At 38.5% G+C, this 13,781-nt stretch overlaps 1 protein-coding gene and 1 pseudogene across 15 annotated transcripts in view; one reads left to right on the top strand and one right to left on the bottom strand.

Moving 5' to 3' along the window:
- LOC138053002 (uncharacterized) overlaps positions 1-13,781 on the bottom strand; it is a 36,616-nt gene that overhangs the window by 15,650 nt on the left and 7,185 nt on the right. Inside the window, exons 1-4 of one of the 15 annotated variants that reach the window (XM_068899666.1) lie at positions 11,601-11,736; positions 10,866-10,990; positions 5,745-5,924; positions 654-833 (exon numbers count right to left, since the gene is read on the bottom strand). The exons of 1 other annotated variant lie outside the window; for it this stretch is intronic. The gene's annotated coding sequence lies outside the window, so the exon portion shown is untranslated. Of the gene's footprint in view, positions 1-653; positions 834-888; positions 1,064-1,384; positions 1,533-5,744; positions 6,418-6,475; positions 6,618-10,865; positions 11,539-11,596; positions 11,737-13,781 lie in introns of those variants that run through there. 13 more of the 15 variants (XM_068899664.1, XM_068899665.1, XM_068899662.1 and 10 more) reach the window with 13 other exon arrangements.
- LOC138053001 (uncharacterized) overlaps positions 10,333-13,781 on the top strand; it is a 45,154-nt pseudogene continuing 41,705 nt past the window's right edge.

Here is a 13,781-nt window from a genome sequence, read left to right as displayed (position 1 = left end):
CCTTCAAGAAAGTCCTTAGGCTTACCTACAACACATTGTTTTTTGTTTGAAAAAAAAATTGTTGTTTGTTTTTATTTCCTTCAAAATTTAGCGAGAAGCGCTAAACTCGACTTCACGTACTCTAAATAAACATCCGGCCATTTTAAACGCTCCAAACATTGGAACACTACACCAATTTTAAATTTACAAAAAATTGAAGTCGGTATATATCGATCTTTCATAAAAAGGATTTAAACGAACGACGGAAAACCGTATCCGAACTAAACGTGATTAAATTTCGAGCAACATGACAAAAATAGAAAAGAAAATTAACAGAAGAGCTGAGAGTAAATTTATGGCGTGCTATGTTACATATTACCAACAACCTGTGAAAGAGGAAAACCTTTGGAGCCCTCCTCGATGGTTTCCACAAAATCAGGTATCTTTTTTAAGATGTGTAAACAGAAAGAATTATATGGCGCCGGTATATGAGATTTGAAAACCCACGTACAATTTGAAGCCAAATAACTCGTTACACAACTTGGTATTATTATTTGAAAACCCACGTACAATTTGAAGCCAAATAACTCGTTACACAAGTTGGTATTATAGCTCATTTGTAAAAAAATATCTAACTATATATCTGGCTAACACTACGATAAAAGTAGCCTTACCTTTCGATTCGATGTCTTTTGCTGCATGAATCACATCCAATTCCGTTAGAATTAGTGCAAATGTGAACGTAAAAATTAGCCGTCCAAATGGAGTTTGAAAGTCTCAATCCGAAAACACATGGTGGCTGTAAAGTTTAGACAGAATTGTGTCCAAATTACGCACGATAACAGAATCAATTACTGAAATAGAAAACAAAATATATTTCCTGCAGTGTATAAGCTCTGACTTACGCACAATTTATAAATATTGTTATGCGTTACTAGTTACGTGCTCGCTCGGTCGCTGTCTTAATAAGTTACCATCTAAATTCAAAGTGAGAATATATTAGTTTTGAATAAATAATATTTCGGGAGATTTCTCAGAACATCCTAATTGCCAACTGTGTAAGCCTTTGTCCGGGATGTGAAAGCTTTTTTTAGCCCTTTCCACACACCGAAAGGCGAGCTGAAGACCAATGATATACTCTTTTTTTCTCCTAAGCTTGAAGACCCTTTTAACGTTTTTTTCCTTGAGTGTTAACATATGGTAAATTCTGCGTAAAAAGGTAAATATCGTCTTTTCCGCCAAGAACTTTAATTTTCGGTTTTCTATCCTTTGTTCCGGTGAGACGTGAGACAGTGTACATCTAAAAGAAAGCTTAATCGGATCACATTGAAGATTGAGCTAACAATGACCTAATAATTCGTTACATCTGTTCTCTAGTAAATACAAATCATTTATACAAATCTACCTGCCTAGACACAAACAAGTTTAAAGCCCTCCGTGCGCGAAGCAGGAAATCCTTTTCTTAACCGCCCGCTTTCCAAATCTCCGAGTTCGTTTCATACGCGGATTGAATGCACAACCGGCCAAAACCTCAAACATTTGTTACACCTGTATTTATAATCATCACAAGTTTTATTTATAAGTTTTTTTTCTGTAATGACCCTAGGGATTAATTTCTAGTCGTTCTAGTGTTCCAGCACTAATTGGGGACACTGTAAACTGTAATCAACAATTAATTAAACGCAAGTCAAGTCAAATGTTGGTTTTAGGGGAGATGGGAAAACCGGAGTACCCGGAGAAAAACCTCTCGGTGCAGAGTAGAGAACCAACAAACTCAACTCACATATGACGCCAAATCTGGGAATCGAACCTGGTCACATTGGTGGGAGGCGAATGCTCTCACCACTGCGCCATCCCTGCACGTTTAATTTGAAGTCAAGGAAAATAGAGAATTCTTCCTCTAGTTTGGTGTTTCAAGCTGTAAGTGCGGAATCTTCGACGACCAGTTTAAGCAGAAAGAACATAGAGAAAAACACCGCTACTGGCGACATATCAGCGAATGAAAACACGCAAATTTATGAGACCGTTCAAGTGCTGTTTTCTTTCGAGATATCAGTCCCTGCTAACCTTTTTTTCGATTTAATCTGTACATGTATTTAAAGCGCTAAAGTTTGCGGCTTTAAAACTTCGCTAACTATTAACTCCGCCCAGGTTTTAAAATTACATGGCTGGTCTGATTAATTAATTAATTAATATCCAGTTGAAAACATCTCCCTTTAAACAAAGGAAGGTGTTCAGAAATGGCTCGCCGCCATTCAACGTCACCATGGTTTCAAAGTAGACCCGTTGTCTCAACAATCATTGTGAATGTCCAGCCGCGCAATCATCCTAAAGTCCGTTTCTCTGTGAATTTGACATTTCTGTCAGGTGTCATTGCACAAACCGATTCCAAACATAAGAACTCTCAACTTGATTGTTTGATGATCTCTCTCATTCAGTTTGCATTGGTTTAGTATATAGTTGAAAGACATCCAGCTCGCGGTAAATTAACATGTCATTCTAGATCTGGATTCTTAGTATTTGCGTTCTTATGATTTGTCCGTTTTGATGGCTAGTTACAATAGTCTACAATATGGCGATTCACCACAGATTAATTTATGACGACAAGACCTTTGCTTGTTAGCCAGTGAAGCAGGGGGTGGGGTGGGGATTCTAACGAACGCAAGAGAACTTCGAGAATTAAGCGGGGTAACCGCGAGAACAATAAGAACTAGTGCCTTTCTTTGTAAATTCCTCGCGGCTTTTCACGCTCGTTTCTCTGAAAGAAAGCAAGGGAAAGGAAATTTATTTAAGTGTCTAGTCTTATAGCGCTGGAGCACTAATTGGGGATACTGTAAACTGAAATTAACGCAAATCAAGTCAAATGTTGGATTTTGAGGAGAGGGGAAAACCGGATTACCAGGAGAAAAACTCTCGGAGCAGGGTAGAAAACCAACAAACTCGATCAACCCACATAGGACATCGAGTTTGAGAAATCGAACCCGGGCTGCATTGGTGGTAGGCGAGTGCTCTCACCACTACGCCAGGCCTGCACGCTATAGCTTCGACTTTGCTTTTTTCACACAGGTACATTAATTCCAGGTGAGCAAATGTGAAAATGAAATGAATATGTGTATATCATTCTCACATTCGCTCACTTGGGTGGTCGGTTGGCCGCATCTCAGATATGCTTTAAGGTGACTTGCGCGATGCAAGTTATGAGCTATGCTGTCAGTCGTTATTTGACTCTGTAGCTGCGTGATGCAGCTCGAGTCAAAAGACCCACATTTCACCCTTGCTCGCCATAGAGTCTCCAGTAGCTCAGTGGTTAGAGCATCCGACTAGATCACGGAGGGTAGTGGGTTCGAATCCCATCTGGGGTTCGGATTTTTCCGAGTTCCCAGTGGGTTCCATCAGCATTTCATTTCATATGAACGTTAATCCCGCCATATTAACAGGTCTAAGGCTTGTGGACTCAGTACGTATTTTCGGCGCGTGTTTCCAATAGCATATGTTATCCGCCAATATGAGTTATTTATCCAATCCTGTCCTTTACGCACGAGAAACACGCGCATACACAAAGAACGAGACTAAAAATAGCCATCTTCCATAGCCGAAAAAGCTTGGCTAAGAAAGGATTTGTGACATAGAGCCTTTTCTCTTCCTCTCTGAAATCACTTTTTTAATCGTTCACTAGCATCGCGCTTGATATCGAATGCAGTGAGCGACTTAAAAACTGAACGTTTCAAAGAGAAATCTTTTTTGGTTGAATTCTATTTCCACGTCTCTCGTCTAATAAAAGTCTGTTTTGAAACACTTACTTGTGTGTGTAAACGGATTGATTCGGTGTCAAAAAATGGAAATTAAGGTCATCGCTCAAGCTGACGCAACCAGAGCTAGGATACCGCCCGGGGTTGGCCAGCAAGTTAGAGAAAGTCCGCCTGCTCCCAGAGCCAATCAGATTGCAGGATTCGCAGAAATCCCCCACCGCGCGCATCGAGAAAAAAATGTAAATGAGTACGTCCTTTGAAGCTATAAACATAAGCTTGAATATTTACAAGAAATAATATTAATAATTTAAAATGTCTCCGTTCGTGATCGGGTCACATACTGATCATTTTTTCCAGAAGCCGACAATTGATTTAGCAACACCAATGAGAATTCAGAGTAGAATAGACTCCACTCTTTTCTTCTCTATTCTAAATTCTCATTGGTAGTTTTGCTGCGCGCGACGTCGCCACTGAAGTTCCCGTTCTGTTGCTAAATCAGCCTAGTAATGAGGTCACGTGTCCAACTTTAGAAAATAATGGAGAAAGGACTCACTTTAAGCCAAGTGTTTATTAAAACTTAAGAGTTTAACTTATGAAAACATTTTGAATGAATAAAAACGATTACCAATTTCCGCTTTCGGACAATTTGAAGAATTAACCAGATCTAATAGCGGGGTGCTGGCCTAGACCTTTCAGTAACATCCTCGTTGATCTTTCTGATTCAACATCATCATGACTGACTTCGCCACGCTCTCTTTAGTAAGTGTGGTATTTTGAGCAAATCGATCATGTTGTTATGTGGGCAAGTTGAGTACAAAGGTTGTTTTCACCTCCTATTTTTCGCTCTTGATTCAAGTCAGGAAAGTTTTCCATTTCTTACATACTTTGTCATAAATTAATTTATGACCCTTGTTTCAGTTTCTGAATAAAATTGAAACTGTGCATAACAATATGGTATTTCGATTTGTTTTCCGGTATCTCAATGAATGCTATGAAGATGACCTTGTTCGCGATCAATCGGAATTAGAAAAGAATTTATTTCGTAATTCGGTTCTTGAAATTTTTAAAAATAAAGGTACATCTGAAATTAAAGATATAGCTTGAACAATAAGACTTACATGAAGTTGTGGGACAAATTTCTGTCTCTTATTAGTATAGCCGCGAGTGCACATTCATGTAAAAATACAGGATATTATTTTTAATTTGTAAAAGACAACCGATGACACCTGCCATGTTGTTTGATGTACTGAAATAAGAATTTCGTTGAATAAAATGAATCCATTGAAAAACACTCCCTATGACCTGCTGGCCGTGAAACAAGCGAGAACCGGAAAATAGCGTTAAGTGACAAACCCTCCATAACCTTCAAGAAAGTCCTTAGGCTTACCTACAACACATTGTTTTTTGTTTGAAAAAAAAATTGTTGTTTGTTTTTATTTCCTTCAAAAATTTAGCGAGAAGCGCTAAACTCGACTTCACGTACTCTAAATAAACATCCGGCCATTTTAAACGCTCCAAACATTGGAACACTACACCAATTTTAAATTTACAAAAAATTGAAGTCGGTATATATCGATCTTTCATAAAAAGGATTTAAACGAACGACGGAAAACCGTATCCGAACTAAACGTGATTAAATTTCGAGCAACATGACAAAAATAGAAAAGAAAATTAACAGAAGAGCTGAGAGTAAATTTATGGCGTGCTATGTTACATATTACCAACAACCTGTGAAAGAGGAAAACCTTTGGAGCCCTCCTCGATGGTTTCCACAAAATCAGGTATCTTTTTTAAGATGTGTAAACAGAAAGAATTATATGGCGCCGGTATATGAGATTTGAAAACCCACGTACAATTTGAAGCCAAATAACTCGTTACACAACTTGGTATTATTATTTGAAAACCCACGTACAATTTGAAGCCAAATAACTCGTTACACAAGTTGGTATTATAGCTCATTTGTAAAAAAATATCTAACTATATATCTGGCTAACACTACGATAAAAGTAGCCTTACCTTTCGATTCGATGTCTTTTGCTGCATGAATCACATCCAATTCCGTTAGAATTAGTGCAAATGTGAACGTAAAAATTAGCCGTCCAAATGGAGTTTGAAAGTCTCAATCCGAAAACACATGGTGGCTGTAAAGTTTAGACAGAATTGTGTCCAAATTACGCACGATAACAGAATCAATTACTGAAATAGAAAACAAAATATATTTCCTGCAGTGTATAAGCTCTGACTTACGCACAATTTATAAATATTGTTATGCGTTACTAGTTACGTGCTCGCTCGGTCGCTGTCTTAATAAGTTACCATCTAAATTCAAAGTGAGAATATATTAGTTTTGAATAAATAATATTTCGGGAGATTTCTCAGAACATCCTAATTGCCAACTGTGTAAGCCTTTGTCCGGGATGTGAAAGCTTTTTTTAGCCCTTTCCACACACCGAAAGGCGAGCTGAAGACCAATGATATACTCTTTTTTTCTCCTAAGCTTGAAGACCCTTTTAACGTTTTTTTCCTTGAGTGTTAACATATGGTAAATTCTGCGTAAAAAGGTAAATATCGTCTTTTCCGCCAAGAACTTTAATTTTCGGTTTTCTATCCTTTGTTCCGGTGAGACGTGAGACAGTGTACATCTAAAAGAAAGCTTAATCGGATCACATTGAAGATTGAGCTAACAATGACCTAATAATTCGTTACATCTGTTCTCTAGTAAATACAAATCATTTATACAAATCTACCTGCCTAGACACAAACAAGTTTAAAGCCCTCCGTGCGCGAAGCAGGAAATCCTTTTCTTAACCGCCCGCTTTCCAAATCTCCGAGTTCGTTTCATACGCGGATTGAATGCACAACCGGCCAAAACCTCAAACATTTGTTACACCTGTATTTATAATCATCACAAGTTTTATTTATAAGTTTTTTTTCTGTAATGACCCTAGGGATTAATTTCTAGTCGTTCTAGTGTTCCAGCACTAATTGGGGACACTGTAAACTGTAATCAACAATTAATTAAACGCAAGTCAAGTCAAATGTTGGTTTTAGGGGAGAGGGGAAAACCGGAGTACCCGGAGAAAAACCTCTCGGTGCAGAGTAGAGAACCAACAAACTCAACTCACATATGACGCCAAATCTGGGAATCGAACCTGGTCACATTGGTGGGAGGCGAATGCTCTCACCACTGCGCCATCCCTGCACGTTTAATTTGAAGTCAAGGAAAATAGAGAATTCTTCCTCTAGTTTGGTGTTTCAAGCTGTAAGTGCGGAATCTTCGACGACCAGTTTAAGCAGAAAGAACATAGAGAAAAACACCGCTACTGGCGACATATCAGCGAATGAAAACACGCAAATTTATGAGACCGTTCAAGTGCTGTTTTCTTTCGAGATATCAGTCCCTGCTAACCTTTTTTTCGATTTAATCTGTACATGTATTTAAAGCGCTAAAGTTTGCGGCTTTAAAACTTCGCTAACTATTAACTCCGCCCAGGTTTTAAAATTACATGGCTGGTCTGATTAATTAATTAATTAATATCCAGTTGAAAACATCTCCCTTTAAACAAAGGAAGGTGTTCAGAAATGGCTCGCCGCCATTCAACGTCACCATGGTTTCAAAGTAGACCCGTTGTCTCAACAATCATTGTGAATGTCCAGCCGCGCAATCATCCTAAAGTCCGTTTCTCTGTGAATTTGACATTTCTGTCAGGTGTCATTGCACAAACCGATTCCAAACATAAGAACTCTCAACTTGATTGTTTGATGATCTCTCTCATTCAGTTTGCATTGGTTTAGTATATAGTTGAAAGACATCCAGCTCGCGGTAAATTAACATGTCATTCTAGATCTGGATTCTTAGTATTTGCGTTCTTATGATTTGTCCGTTTTGATGGCTAGTTACAATAGTCTACAATATGGCGATTCACCACAGATTAATTTATGACGACAAGACCTTTGCTTGTTAGCCAGTGAAGCAGGGGGTGGGGTGGGGATTCTAACGAACGCAAGAGAACTTCGAGAATTAAGCGGGGTAACCGCGAGAACAATAAGAACTAGTGCCTTTCTTTGTAAATTCCTCGCGGCTTTTCACGCTCGTTTCTCTGAAAGAAAGCAAGGGAAAGGAAATTTATTTAAGTGTCTAGTCTTATAGCGCTGGAGCACTAATTGGGGATACTGTAAACTGAAATTAACGCAAATCAAGTCAAATGTTGGATTTTGAGGAGAGGGGAAAACCGGATTACCAGGAGAAAAACTCTCGGAGCAGGGTAGAAAACCAACAAACTCGATCAACCCACATAGGACATCGAGTTTGAGAAATCGAACCCGGGCTGCATTGGTGGTAGGCGAGTGCTCTCACCACTACGCCAGGCCTGCACGCTATAGCTTCGACTTTGCTTTTTTCACACAGGTACATTAATTCCAGGTGAGCAAATGTGAAAATGAAATGAATATGTGTATATCATTCTCACATTCGCTCACTTGGTTGGTTGGTTGGCCGCATCTCAGATATGCTTTAGTCAAAAAAATTTCAGACTTGCGCGATGCAAGTTATGAGCTATGCTGTCAGTTGTTGTTTGACTCTGTAGCTGCGTGATGCAGCTCGAGTCAAAAGAACCACATTTCACCCTTGCTAGCCACAAAGTCAGTAGCCGCAGAGTCGCCACAGAGTAGCTCAGTGGTTAGAGCATCCGACTAAATCACGGAGGGTAGTGGGTTCGAATCCCATCTGGGGTTCGGATTTTTCCGAGTTCCCAGTGGGTTCCATCAGCATTTCATTTCATATGAACGTTAATCCCGCCATATTAACAGGTCTAAGGCTTGTGGACTCAGTACGTATTTTCGGCGCGTGTTTCCAATAGCATATGTTATCCGCCAATATGAGTTATTTATCCAATCCTGTCCTTTACGCACGAGAAACACGCGCATACACAAAGAACGAGACTAAAAATAGCCATCTTCCATAGCCGAAAAAGCTTGGCTAAGAAAGGATTTGTGACATAGAGCCTTTTCTCTTCCTCTCTGAAATCACTTTTTTAATCGTTCACTAGCATCGCGCTTGATATCGAATGCAGTGAGCGACTTAAAAACTGAACGTTTCAAAGAGAAATCTTTTTTGGTTGAATTCTATTTCCACGTCTCTCGTCTAATAAAAGTCTGTTTTGAAACACTTACTTGTGTGTGTAAACGGATTGATTCGGTGTCAAAAAATGGAAATTAAGGTCATCGCTCAAGCTGACGCAACCAGAGCTAGGATACCGCCCGGGGTTGGCCAGCAAGTTAGAGAAAGTCCGCCTGCTCCCAGAGCCAATCAGATTGCAGGATTCGCAGAAATCCCCCACCGCGCGCATCGAGAAAAAAATGTAAATGAGTACGTCCTTTGAAGCTATAAACATAAGCTTGAATATTTACAAGAAATAATATTAATAATTTAAAATGTCTCCGTTCGTGATCGGGTCACATACTGATCATTTTTTCCAGAAGCCGACAATTGATTTAGCAACACCAATGAGAATTCAGAGTAGAATAGACTCCACTCTTTTCTTCTCTATTCTAAATTCTCATTGGTAGTTTTGCTGCGCGCGACGTCGCCACTGAAGTTCCCGTTCTGTTGCTAAATCAGCCTAGTAATGAGGTCACGTGTCCAACTTTAGAAAATAATGGAGAAAGGACTCACTTTAAGCCAAGTGTTTATTAAAACTTAAGAGTTTAACTTATGAAAACATTTTGAATGAATAAAAACGATTACCAATTTCCGCTTTCGGACAATTTGAAGAATTAACCAGATCTAATAGCGGGGTGCTGGCCTAGACCTTTCAGTAACATCCTCGTTGATCTTTCTGATTCAACATCATCATGACTGACTTCGCCACGCTCTCTTTAGTAAGTGTGGTATTTTGAGCAAATCGATCATGTTGTTATGTGGGCAAGTTGAGTACAAAGGTTGTTTTCACCTCCTATTTTTCGCTCTTGATTCAAGTCAGGAAAGTTTTCCATTTCTTACATACTTTGTCATAAATTAATTTATGACCCTTGTTTCAGTTTCTGAATAAAATTGAAACTGTGCATAACAATATGGTATTTCGATTTGTTTTCCGGTATCTCAATGAATGCTATGAAGATGACCTTGTTCGCGATCAATCGGAATTAGAAAAGAATTTATTTCGTAATTCGGTTCTTGAAATTTTTAAAAATAAAGGTACATCTGAAATTAAAGATATAGCTTGAACAATAAGACTTACATGAAGTTGTGGGACAAATTTCTGTTTCTTATTAGTATAGCCGCGAGTGCACATTCATGTAAAAATACAGGATATTATTTTTAATTTGTAAAAGACAACCGATGACACCTGCCATGTTGTTTGATGTACTGAAATAAGAATTTCGTTGAATAAAATGAATCCATTGAAAAACACTCCCTATGACCTGCTGGCCGTGAAACAAGCGAGAACCGGAAAATAGCGTTAAGTGACAAACCCTCCATAACCTTCAAGAAAGTCCTTAGGCTTACCTACAACACATTGTTTTTTGTTTGAAAAAAAAATTGTTGTTTGTTTTTATTTCCTTCAAAAATTTAGCGAGAAGCGCTAAACTCGACTTCACGTACTCTAAATAAACATCCGGCCATTTTAAACGCTCCAAACATTGGAACACTACACCAATTTTAAATTTACAAAAAATTGAAGTCGGTATATATCGATCTTTCATAAAAAGGATTTAAACGAACGACGGAAAACCGTATCCGAACTAAACGTGATTAAATTTCGAGCAACATGACAAAAATAGAAAAGAAAATTAACAGAAGAGCTGAGAGTAAATTTATGGCGTGCTATGTTACATATTACCAACAACCTGTGAAAGAGGAAAACCTTTGGAGCCCTCCTCGATGGTTTCCACAAAATCAGGTATCTTTTTTAAGATGTGTAAACAGAAAGAATTATATGGCGCCGGTATATGAGATTTGAAAACCCACGTACAATTTGAAGCCAAATAACTCGTTACACAACTTGGTATTATTATTTGAAAACCCACGTACAATTTGAAGCCAAATAACTCGTTACACAAGTTGGTATTATAGCTCATTTGTAAAAAAATATCTAACTATATATCTGGCTAACACTACGATAAAAGTAGCCTTACCTTTCGATTCGATGTCTTTTGCTGCATGAATCACATCCAATTCCGTTAGAATTAGTGCAAATGTGAACGTAAAAATTAGCCGTCCAAATGGAGTTTGAAAGTCTCAATCCGAAAACACATGGTGGCTGTAAAGTTTAGACAGAATTGTGTCCAAATTACGCACGATAACAGAATCAATTACTGAAATAGAAAACAAAATATATTTCCTGCAGTGTATAAGCTCTGACTTACGCACAATTTATAAATATTGTTATGCGTTACTAGTTACGTGCTCGCTCGGTCGCTGTCTTAATAAGTTACCATCTAAATTCAAAGTGAGAATATATTAGTTTTGAATAAATAATATTTCGGGAGATTTCTCAGAACATCCTAATTGCCAACTGTGTAAGCCTTTGTCCGGGATGTGAAAGCTTTTTTTAGCCCTTTCCACACACCGAAAGGCGAGCTGAAGACCAATGATATACTCTTTTTTTCTCCTAAGCTTGAAGACCCTTTTAACGTTTTTTTCCTTGAGTGTTAACATATGGTAAATTCTGCGTAAAAAGGTAAATATCGTCTTTTCCGCCAAGAACTTTAATTTTCGGTTTTCTATCCTTTGTTCCGGTGAGACGTGAGACAGTGTACATCTAAAAGAAAGCTTAATCGGATCACATTGAAGATTGAGCTAACAATGACCTAATAATTCGTTACATCTGTTCTCTAGTAAATACAAATCATTTATACAAATCTACCTGCCTAGACACAAACAAGTTTAAAGCCCTCCGTGCGCGAAGCAGGAAATCCTTTTCTTAACCGCCCGCTTTCCAAATCTCCGAGTTCGTTTCATACGCGGATTGAATGCACAACCGGCCAAAACCTCAAACATTTGTTACACCTGTATTTATAATCATCACAAGTTTTATTTATAAGTTTTTTTTCTGTAATGACCCTAGGGATTAATTTCGAGACTGCTTGAAATTAGCTAGTCGTCAAAATGGCAAAAGTTTCTTGAGCCACTTCGTGGAATCTTATCTTTAAAAAACTTGTTTTTGGCCGAAAATGATTGTAGCTCGATCCGTTAATTAATGTTTGGAGCACCATATTTGACTCAAGATCGATCGAGAGCTGCAGACCGCAAGAAAATTACTTGCTTCGTACATTAGAGTAAACTTAAAAAACATGAATATAAAACATAAGCGTGTTGCAATTTAATCATTACTTGAAGACAACTTCAGGTATAACAAGTAGCATTTTTCATTCTTCCTTTATACAGAATATATTCTTTGTAGAACTCGTTGTACGTTGTACATCCGTTCTGATGTATTTTATGTCCATACTCAAACACAAACACCAAAACAACAACTTTCCGGAAAGGCCACCGTCTTTAAAATTCATGAACCGTCGAAATTAATTTCTTTCTTTAATAAGAAAATGTAAATGCAAGCTTTTTTGTACTTAGAGGAGTTAAATTCAGTTTAGTTTTGATTAGGAAACTTTTAGATTTGAAGGAACCTTTATGAATTTAAAAACTTTTAACTTCACAATTAAAGACTGGCTTACGGACAAAGTGAAAATTTATTTCACATTTCGCTGTTAGGATGAGCAGGCTGCATTGTTTCGCTATTCGCTTTCACAGGACAAGGCGCCCAAACTTTGAAAGAATCAATCTCTGTTTCCTTTGCAATTCATCTTAAAAATGAAGAGGTTTTGAATTGAAAAAAAGACCAAAACACCATTAGTACATTTATATTTATGCATCAGACAATTCCAACTGCGCTCTACCCCCCACCCCCGGGCTAACCCCCGGGAATTTGCCTTTTTTTTTCCTTATGGATGGCAAATTCCGGGGGGCTGGGGCACTTAAACTGTCAAAAGCCCAGCGGTGTGGACGAAAGTAGAATGCCCCGCCCCCGGGATCGTTCCAATCAACCATGCAACAGGTTGTATTCGTTACATTATAGATTACTGCCGTTTTTAGCGTTTTAAAGCCAGTTTTCATTTTCGTACGTCTGCAATAGATCGCTCCTAACTTTATAGTAAAAAGTTCACAAACAAATTTTGAATACTTTATTAGTTTTACAAACAAGCATCAGCTTCCTTGAAATCTTCCCTTCGGAAAAACGCATTCTGTGTACTTAGATCATTTCAGTGGATCCCCACCCTCTCTCTTAGTGAATTAGATTAAGAATTTGAAATTGATTTGGGACTAGCATATGGAACCTCTCTACCTGAAAGCGTGATGGCGAGTCAGCGATAGCGTTGCGTTTGCCTTCAATATGTTGAACTTTCATGTAGAAATTGTACCCGATGTCGGTAAAGTCAGATGACGAACGTTATCCATGCATTACCCGAGGAATGCGAGACCGCTTGGAATTGACTATGCCTACGACAGACTAGTTGTCACAGAAAAATATGATACGCTTATTCTGAAAAATGTGCCCCACAAATGGCATGCAACTACCAGGGCAAAAAGCTCTTGCCATGCAATACCTTTACCAGGTTCCCCCCTTTGCTGATCGATCTTCCATCGACCGTGGAACCACTGGGAACCAAAGATACCGCCAAAACCCTGAGAACATGAGGCATCAGTATGCAAGTGCAGAGAATACGAGTTGACCCAAGCAGTGATAGGAAAAAACTAGTTCGGTTCCAACTAGAAACGAAAGCCTGCCTCATGCGGAGATCCTTGAAAAACCCTGAATTAAGTTTGATATGATGATGGTGGGGTTGAGAAACCTTGAGAGTTAACTCGATCATGCGCTGACACTAGCAGGATATCGCAGGCGCTTAACACTAGCAAGATATCGGGACCTAAGCGATCTGTTAAGATCACCGATCGTTTCACATGTACCTCCGCAAATGTCATTTATTGCATAACCTGTACGTTATGCAATAAATTATACATTGGTGAGACAGGTAGACGACTAGGTGACCGAT

This window comes from Montipora capricornis, chromosome 6 (assembly GCF_036669925.1).
Source record: "Montipora capricornis isolate CH-2021 chromosome 6, ASM3666992v2, whole genome shotgun sequence".
In the NCBI taxonomy this organism is placed as follows: Eukaryota; Metazoa; Cnidaria; class Anthozoa; order Scleractinia; family Acroporidae; genus Montipora; species Montipora capricornis.
Note: the sequence above shows the minus strand (reverse complement) of the source record. Positions and strands in the feature narration are given on the sequence as shown.